General features: G+C 42.5%; 2 long non-coding RNA genes across 2 annotated transcripts; both read right to left on the bottom strand.

Moving 5' to 3' along the window:
- Positions 1-5,593: 5,593 nt before the first annotated feature.
- On the bottom strand, positions 5,594-6,640 carry LOC120058792. The gene is made up of 3 exons (XR_005478057.1): positions 6,511-6,640; positions 6,051-6,131; positions 5,594-5,683 (listed from the first exon to the last, which is right to left on the bottom strand). It is a non-coding gene; the product is annotated as an uncharacterized LOC120058792 (long non-coding RNA).
- Positions 6,641-8,377: 1,737 nt separating this feature from the next.
- Positions 8,378-9,728, bottom strand: LOC120058791. The gene is made up of 3 exons (XR_005478056.1): positions 9,687-9,728; positions 9,507-9,578; positions 8,378-8,453 (listed from the first exon to the last, which is right to left on the bottom strand). It is a non-coding gene; the product is annotated as an uncharacterized LOC120058791 (long non-coding RNA).
- Positions 9,729-10,137: the final 409 nt, after the last annotated feature.

Genomic DNA, 10,137 nt, shown 5'->3' with positions numbered 1-10,137 from the left:
ACAGGAAGACCTTGATCTTCAGAAGGTAATTACTTCAAAACCAGCATCCCCAGTCAATTGCATGCCCGTCAAAGGATGCCTGTCAATGTCCTACCTTGATGCTTTGAAGAATCCTGAAGACATTGAAAATGCTACTCACCTCAGTAGAAGCATTGACTCTCTCTCCGTAATTGGTGTGCCTACTTCGACCTCAAAGGAAGTTTCATACGGCACAGAATTGAAACTGACACAGTTGCAAAAGGATGTCTCTGCATCATCCTCACTTTATGCCATGAGCAACTGTCGGAGCTCATTGGAGTTTCCCTCCAGTCGATCCGATATCCCTATTGACAAAGAGGCCCAAAGGATTTCTTCCACAGATGAAGAAGACAGTCTGTCCAAATCCCTCCTGACCTCTTCCAAATCAGTCTTCAATGTCTCTGGCCTCGTCCCTACTCCTCCAGAGGGAAGGCCAAAGGTGAGGCTGCCACGGCACCCAGTGCTTCGCCTTAGGAAGGTTCCAGAGGAGCCCCCCAAAAAGATGCACATTACACAGTTTGCAGGGATGCTTTTCATTCCCAACTGAGGACAATGCGATTGACCAGTCCATCATCATTCGAGGGAGAATTCTCAACTCCAGAGTCCCAGAGGCCAAGGTAATACTGTCTTTCTCATAGTCCTAATCTGAAAAGCTTTTTAACACTTAGCCCACTGTTGATATTTGAACAGCCTTGATTCTAAATGTTTTTATTTTTGTAGAGCTTTCGTAGAGCTTTGAGAACTCTGTTATGAAAAGCGTTGCACAAATTAAATGTATTTTTTATTCATTAAGAGCGGTGGACAGCTCAGACAAGGAGTCTATCTTTAATATAGACTCATCCAAAAGACTCGTCGCAGAGATAATGCTGTCTGTTCGGGAGGACGTTGTTGAGGCAAAGCAGAGAGAGTTGGCCGCACATCTGGCTGCGCTGTCGTCTGACAATGAGATGCTCAGCACTTTGGCTCAGAGTGGGACACCCCGCGCCGATTCATGAACTGCCTCCAACACCTCTCCTCACAGCGAGAGTGATAACTGAAGAGAGATTCACATGTTTACTTGGACATACATGGTAGAAGCATTTGCTTACAATATTTTGAATCACATTGAGCTATTAAAGAATGCATTTATTTTCTAAAAAAGACAAAAGCATTTATTTACAATGTGTAGTTTTTCTTAGATGTAAGTGTTAAGTTAGGAATATTAAATAGAAAATTAGGAGAGAGTAATTATATATCTTTGCTCTGAATGGTGACATTGTTTAAACAGTCTCACAATTTGACCATAAAATATTAGTACACATTTTTTTTTACACTGACTTTTATGGTTCTAAAGGGAGAGAGGACAAAGCTGCGTGAATTTAGGAGTCACAAGCGCCCCAGTAATCTTTATTAACTTTACATTCCTGCCATTTTTCCTGCTTGTAAGTAGTCTCTCTTAACAGCATTGTATGACCTGTTGTTCTGTTGACACAGAAACGCTTCACTAATCAGTACAACTTCCTCTGTATTCCAGTTATTATACCTCAGATTGTTGAATTTATGCATCAAGAGTGTTGTGGTATTTTATTCACTGTTTATTCTGGCAAGATTTGATCATTATTGCTCGGATTGTCAGAATATTTTAATATTGAATAGCCTCATAGAATAGAGCTGCAACTATTTGAGGGTAAATCCCAGAATCATTAGGACTACTTTGGGACATATTGTGTCCAGATTGGCCTAAATGCAATGGGTCAGGTTGTATTTTAAGATGGCTATTCACTTATTAGCACGAGTTTTCACACGTGACTCTGTAATCACCAATGATTTATATATAGGCTATACTAGATGACTAAGGCGTTTTATTGTATTGTAAAAAATATTTTGGAAGCAATAGAAATTCATTTATTAATGACTACATTTGTTTATGACACGTTTATCATATTACAGACACCTTAATGCATACTTTTAAATTATATTATGTGAGCTAAACATACAAAACCATTTTTTCCCTGAAGTATAATTTTTTTAGAGATTACTGAAATCTATGTCCCCACTACAGAATACTTAAATACATGTCATTTAATTGAAATACTGTAGAATTCCATTCATTCCTATGGAGGAATGCTTTTACCCGGGGAGTACCAATATGGCCGACTGGTGTTTTCAACGCCTCTCAATAGCCAATACATAGCAAATACCAATCCAGGGTTTATATACATCACTGGTAATTACCCAATTTTAATAAAAGCTAGTAACATTCTCAACACTCCAGCAGTTTCACTAGACTTCTTACAGTATCCTATAAGAAGTACATCTACTGTACACACCATAGTAGATATTTAGTGGCGACTTTAGCATGTAAATCTTGGTGAGGCAAACTCCTGTCATGACGTTGGCCTGTGGGTAAGGTTTATGACCCCCCAAATAAATACCTTTCTCCCTTCCCTCTCTTCTCTCTCTCTCTGACTCTACTGAAGGACTCTTGAATAGCCTTTGTTAAACATAGAGAGTCTGGGAACATCAAACAAGTGGGGGGAAGGAACCATATTTCGGCAATAGAACCAGTTAAATATGATGTCAGCCGTTGAGAATGCTAATTGAAATTTCGATTATTATGGATTTATCGGTGGTGACCGTGTTACCTAGCCTCCATGCAGTGGGCAGCTGGGAGGAGGTGCTCTTGTTCTCCATGGACTTTACAGTGTCCCAAAACTTTTTGGAGTTAGAGCTACAGGATGCACATTTCTGCTTGAAAAAGCTAGCCTTTGCTTTCCTGACTGACTGCGTGTATTGGTTCCTGACTTCCCTGAACAGTTGCATATCGCGGGGACTATTCGATGCTATTGCAATCCGCCACAGGATGTTTTTGTGCTGGTCAAGGGCAGTCAGGTCTGGAGTGAACCAAGGGCTATATCTGTTCTTAGTTCTGCATTTTTTGAACGGGGCATGCTTATCTAAGATGGTGAGGAAATTACTTTTAAAGAATGACCAGGCATCCTCGACTGACGGGATGAGGTCAATATCCTTCCAGGATACCCGGGCCAGGTCGATTAGAAAGGCCTGCTCGCAGAAGTGTTTTAGGGAGCGTTTGACAGTGATGAGGGGTGGTCGTTTGACCGCGTACCCATAGCGGATACAGGCAATGAGGCAGTGATCGTTGAGATCCTGATTGAAAACAGCGGAGGTGTATTTGGAGGGCAAGTTGGTCAGGATAATGTCTATGAGGGTGCCCATGTTTACGGAATTAGGGTTGTACCTGGTGGGTTCCTTGATGATTTGTGTGAGATTGAGGGCATCTATCTTAGATTGTAGGACTGCCGAGGTGTTAAGCATATCCCAGTTTAGGTCACCTAGCAGAACGAACTCTGAAGCTAGATGGGGGGCGATCAATTCACAAATGGTGTCCAGGGCACAGCTGGGCGCAGAGGGAGTTCAATAGCAGGCGGCAACAGGGAGAGACTTATTTCTGGAGAGATACATTTTTAAAATTAGAAGTTCAAACTGTTTGGATATAGACCTGGAAAGTATGACAGAACTTTGCAGGCTATCTCTGCAGTAGATTGCAACTCCTCCCCCTTTGGCAGTTCTATCTTGACAGAAAATGTTGTAGTTGGGTATGGAAATCTCCGAATATTTGGTGGCCTTCCTAAGCCAGGGTTCAGACACGGCAAGGACATCAGGGTTGGCAGAGAGTAAAAGAAACTTAGGGAGGAGGCTTCTGATGTTAACATGCATGAAACCAAGGCTTTTTCGTTCACAGAAGTCAACAAATGAGGGTGCCTGGGGACCCGCAGGGCCTGGGTTTACCTCCACATCACCCGAGGAACAGAGGAGGAGTAGGATGAGGGTACGGTTAAAGGCTATCAAAACTGGTCGCCTAGAGCGTTGGGGACAAATTTCTGGGCGTGGTAGAATAGATTCAGGGCAAAACGTGCAGACAGGGGTATGTTGGGGTGCGGGTACAGTGGAGGTAAGCCCAGGCACTGAGTGATGATAAGAGAGGTTGTATCTCTGGACATGCTTGTTATAAAATGGTTGAGGTCTGTAGCTAAGAAAGTGTACTGTAGCTAAGAAAGTAATAATTTAAAAAAGTAAAATCATACTGACCTCAATCCTATAAAAAAAACTTTGTGGGCAGAACTGAAAAGGAGTGTGCGAGCAAGGAGGCATACAAACCTGACTCAGTTATACCAGCTCTGTCAGGATAAATGGGCCCAAAATTCACCCAACTTATTGTGGGAAGCTTGTGGAAGGCTACCCGAAACGTTTGACCCAAATTAAACAATTTAAAAGGCAATACACTCAATTAGTATTTGGTAGCATGTAAACTTCTGACCCGCTGGGAATGTGATGAAAGAAATAAGAGCTGAAATAAATCATTCTCTCTACTATCATTCTGACATCACATTCTTAAAATAAAGTGGTGATCCTAACTGACCTAATTAAGGGAATTTTTACTACGATTAAATGTCAGGAATTGTGAAAAACTGAGTTTAACGTATTTGGCTAAGGTGTATGTAAACTTCCGACTTCAACTGTATGTAATGTGGTAGAGAACACAGTATCCGAATATTGCAGTCTTACTTAAGAGGGTCCTTGTGGTTATTGTCAATGCTGTCAGCTTCACTGTCTGGTCAAGAGCGAGTGGTCCCTGCTCACCCTCACTCTGTAGATGAGGACAGCTGGACAGACAATCCTCATCAGCTCCCCTGGACTGTGACTTGGCTCAATGCAGTGGAGGAATGTACAGGAATGGGACCATGCACTTAATAGTAAATGCTCCAATTTACCTGGAATAGCAACTATTATAAAAAAGAACAGCTATCAGGACACCGGAGAGTAAAAAATGAGCTGTTAAATATGGTGCAACACATTTTGTTGTGCATGGTCTCCGATAAATAAAATAGGAGGTTAAAATATGTTGCCAATGCATATGTGTAGAAAGAAAAAAGATGGTGCAGAAACATTTCACACCTAGGATGAGGCTGGCTTCACTGCGGCCACTGTCCTGTTTGTAAGTCGCTCTGGATAAGAGCGTCTGCTAAATGACTTAAATGTAAATGTAAATGTCCTGCTCATGGGTCTCAGTGCAGTTGTATCCACTGAGCAGAGATAGGAAGGCCTCAGGAGAGGGACCAGATGAGGCCTTCCTCAACTGGGCCTGGAGAGCCATGGCATTCCACCTAAAGTGCTCCACGCAGAAGGTCACCCTGAACGTAGACATAAGAGTCACACTTCAGATAAGAACTAAGGTCACAGAGAATCACAGATGGCGCAGATATTCCCAATGTATTTATGGCAAACAAACTTGAAAAGGACTCTTCATTGATACACTTCAAGGGATTTCCCCAATTTAAGCCTACATACAACATGTAGTTGTTGTTTTGAGAGCTGGATAGAAGACATTTATATCCAAATTGCTTCACTCACCATTCTTTATTGTCAACCTTAGGGCTGCATTCGGGAAGCGCTTGCCATTCTTGTTAGACACATAACGACACTGTCTGTAGGGGCGTTCTTGTCCTCCAGGACGTGTTTTGATGCAGAATTCCCACCAGGCGGGGCTGGGAGCAGGGCCGCTGGGTGAAGGAACAGGCCTTGGGCTCTTGGGTACGGGCAGTCTGGGACAAACGGCCCCAGCTTGACGGCAACACGTGGATCCTTATCCTGTTCATTAGTGGTTCTGGAAGGGAAATACATACTTTAGGTGAGCAACAGGTGCTGAAGCAGCAACGATACAGTTAAGCGTCAACATGGTTAGTCAGCTGAGACTAGGGCAAAATATGTGATGGCAAGCAGAGAATACAGGGGGCACTAGAGTGCATCTTGCTACTACCACAGTACAGTAAACATGGGACATGTAAAGTTGATTTGTGTGTGTTGTTCACGGACCTGACCTTAGGCTTTTTTAGGGCATTTCACACAGTTTGACTATGAAGACTTTAAATAAATTTGAAAATTTGTAGCTACTTTAAGTTAATAACTTCAGTCAACACGTTAAGAGATAAAGCAGATTGCGTTCATTGCACCTGTCACATGACGAAGCTTACCGTAGTTCCCCAGAACAGTTGAGCCAGTCATGTGTGTTTGTAAACAGCACAACGGGAGAAAACGAGCTGGTGAGGCACAACCTGTGAAAGAGAATGTATTGGAGCTATGTCTTTTTCACAAAAGATATCAAGACCACTTCAAATGTTATCAAGAACTTTAAAGTCAAGTTGCATGAAATGTTATTGCTCCGTTTCTTGCCAGAACTTGTATCAAATAAAGCAATATCTAATCAAAAAAATAATAATCATATAACACCAACAGCCTGCAAGCGGAGAAATCAATATCAAACAGTTATGATGCAACTACCATCATGCATATTGACACAAGTACGTACTTTGGGTGTTTAAAAATACCAAAAAGGTAGAACACTGGATCTACACAATCAGTTTGTGGTCAGAGGATCCCACTGCAAGTGTCATAGTGAGTTTGAAGTGGAGTGGTCAGACCATGGAGACTTACATCACTGCGGACGTCTGGTGAAGGGTCCTGAGGGTTGAGGCATGCATGGGTCACCTTGATAACATGCTCCAACTTGCGGGGCTGTTCCTCAACCTTTGCAGCCAGGAACAGTGTTGCTGGAGCTATGACCTAGGGGTAAAAAAAAAAAAGTTGTACATTTGATCAAAACTGGTGTCTTGTTAGTGCTACGCATTATGCATTTATGCTGTCCATGGCCTGACAGAAAAGTAAATGCAAAGGGCCTACAATCAGCAGACAAGGGTGAGTTAATCTATAACATATTCCCGGTTTGGACGTGGGATAAAGAATATCGCCTCGTCTGGGGACTGTTTTGTATTATTGCAGGTGTGGTGGTCTGGTCGCTTTTACAGTCGCGGAATAACCACCCTTCAATCACCCTTCAGTAGTGGATAATTCAGCCTACCAATTGAGGAGCTGTGAACGTCAGACGACCATGTCCCCTATGAAGAACTCCGGGGCCTGCTGTGGAGTGTTTCTACCTCCCTGCCTGGCTGTATCAATGCTCCCTCCGCTCAAGATAAAGCCTTTCTGAACGGCCCATCTGAAGGTGTGGAAGACGTCGCCCAATAAATCACAAATATTTGTTTCCATTTTAAAAGCGACCGAGATTCTTCTTAGAAATTGCTATTTAAAATAAATCCATTACTATTCTTATTACTACTCAGCAGAATGACCCAATACTCACAAACCAACCCGGTCTCAGGACATTTCATATTATCCTGTATGTAAATCCGAGTCACTTGGTGTGTATTAATTTGTGGATGTCCATCATACATTTTATGGTATGAATTTGAAAAACATATGGTACGAATTATATCTAGGTGGCTAGCGTTAGATGACCGTTAGCTAGGTTAAGGGTTAAATTAGAGTTAAGATTAGCAAAAAATGGTTAAGGTTAGGGGAAGGGTTAGCGAGCATGCTAAGTAGCTAAAAAGTAGTTAAAGTTGCTAAAATGCTAATGTCTGAGATTTGAACTCTCAACCTTTAGGATGCTAGACATTTGCGTTTAACCTCCCACCCCACCTACTTTATTTTTGTTGTGGGGGGGGAGTCCCGGATTTACATTCACTATGTTGCGTCTAGTCAACGAGACAAGGCTGCATAAACTCTTCCCTTTACTTGTCTGGCTTCCTATATTGATACTGATTAGTGAGAAAGGTCCTGACTTGTCAGCTCACAGGTCTGGCAATGTAAGCACATGGTCCAGCATGCTGTTTCAGGCCGCTATCTTGGGGGACCCAATGAGGCGGGTGCCCTGCTACCAGGCCGTGTACTCCACTTGGTACAACTAGATGATAATCAAGTAGCAAACCCATAGAAAGAATCCCAGAAAATAATTGAAAACGACTTTAATGACAAAATGTAATGCAACTGATAATTGACAAATGTAACAGTTTAACTTTATGGCATCCCCTCGCTTGACTCGGGCGCGAACCAGGGACCCTCTGCACACATCAACAACGGTCGCCCACAAAGCATCGTGACCCATCGCTCCACAAAGGCCGCGGCCCTTGCAGAGCAAGGGGAACCACTACTTCAAGGTCTCAAAGCGAGTGACGTAACCGATTGAAACACTATTAGCGCGCAGCACCGCTAACTAGCTAGCCATTTCACATCCGTTACACAAGCTATATACAGTACATTTCAGTTCTGTTTGAAACTAAATAAAAACATAAAACATCTGTAAATTCCACAATTTACAGTCACATTTCCAAATCGTTCAGAAAGCTTCCGTTTCTTTGCCCGTGGGAAAAAATTAAACCACAAAAAAAAAATCTCTACGGTATTAAGTATCAAAGAAATTGTATAATACCTGTATTGATTCAATACAGAATGTGAAAACATACCTCAACGTCAGGTGTAACCGCAGCGAGGATCCCAAATCTTTCTTTCCGCTTCTTCAGCTTTTCATCTTCCTCAACCTGTAACACACAAGCATTTTTCTACACCCACAACAACATCTGCTAAATGTGTATGTGACCAATAAAATGTGATTTGACATATGGTCTTAAATATTTAACTTGGAGGTGGCTTAATCAGAAATGCTGAAGTGTAATAATCACAAGGTTTCAATTGAGTATTTCTTTCAGGATGCCCTGTAGTCAAAAATACACACTATACAGTTCATTAGGTAAACCACCCCATTCACGAAAATGGATCGCCCCTACAGACAGTGTGTTACTTGGCTGTGGCTTGTTATATAAAGCAGGCAGAGGCATTCAGTTACTGTTCGATAGAATGTTAGACTTGTCAAAAGGAGTGATCTAAGCAACTGAGTGTGGTATAATCTACGGTGCCAGGTGCACCGGATCCAGTATCTCAAACTTCCGCACTCCTGGGCTTTTCAAGCATGACGGTGTCTAAGGTTTACCAAGAATGGTGCAGAAAACAAAAAAACATCTGGTCAGCAGCACTCCTGTGGGTGAAAACATGTTGAGGTTAAAGGAGAATGGCAAGAATGGTGCAAGCTAACAGGCGGGCCACAAACAGGCAAATAACGGCGCAGAACGGCATCTCGGAACACACAACTCATCAATCCTTGTCACAGATGGGCTATTGCAGCAGACGATCAGACCGGGATCCATTCCCATCGGCTAAAAACAACAAGTGGCTCCAGTGGGCACGCCATCAAACACTGGACAATTTGAGGAGTGGAAAAACATTGCATGGGACATGACAGCGAATTCAGTTTACTTGAGTGGCCTGCGCAGTCCCCAGACCTCAACCCAGTAGAGCATCTTTGGGATGAGATGGAAAAGGCTGTCCGCAGCATGAATGTACCTCCGTACAATCTGCAACAACTGCGTGATGCTATCGCACTAACATCCCTGTGAAATGTTTCCGACACCTTTTAGAAAGCCCTGATGAATTCAGGCTGTTCTGGAGGCAAAGGGGGGGTCTAAGGCAGTACTAGATAGGTGTACCTAATAAGCTGTCCAGGGAGGATAGAAGCTGCCCTATCCCTAGGCGCTCACCTTCTTGGAAACTGAAGAAACGTTCCCGCCAAATCGCTCTGCTCGCTTTTTTAGCTGTTCAACGCTGACCGCCTACACAGAACATAGAGATAGATGTTTGATTAAATCTTCTGGGTCACTTATGGTTACATTATGTAAATGAGGGGAGGTCACTGTTTATCACATATTTGGATTACTCACAGTGGATTTATTCACAGTAACACCTTTGATAGAGAGAAACACTCATTAAAACCAGAGTGCAAATGCAGGAGAAAACATAATTACTTGTGATAATGAGGTTGTTCAACCCTTGTTTATAAACTGACTGCAGGTTATGGTTCTTGGATTTAAAAAAAAATAAAACCACACATGAGAACTGTGAAAATGACTGGAAGATTCACACTGACCTGGGCTGGAAGTTGGAGGTGCAGCAGCGGGCAAACCAAACCTGAACACAATACATATTTAATCAAATCAAAGTTTATTTGTCACGTGCGCCAAATATAACAGGTGTAGACCTTACAGTGAAATGCTTACTTACAGCTCTAACCAATAGTGCAAAAAAGGTAAAGGTAAAGTAAAAAGACAGGCTATATACAGTAGCGAGGCTACATACAGACAGGTTAGTCAGGCTGATTGAGGTAGTATGTAC

The sequence above is a fragment of the Salvelinus namaycush genome, chromosome 14 (genome assembly GCF_016432855.1).
Source record: "Salvelinus namaycush isolate Seneca chromosome 14, SaNama_1.0, whole genome shotgun sequence".
Taxonomy (NCBI): domain Eukaryota; kingdom Metazoa; phylum Chordata; class Actinopteri; order Salmoniformes; family Salmonidae; genus Salvelinus; species Salvelinus namaycush.
This window is presented reverse-complemented; position numbering and strand designations above follow the sequence as displayed.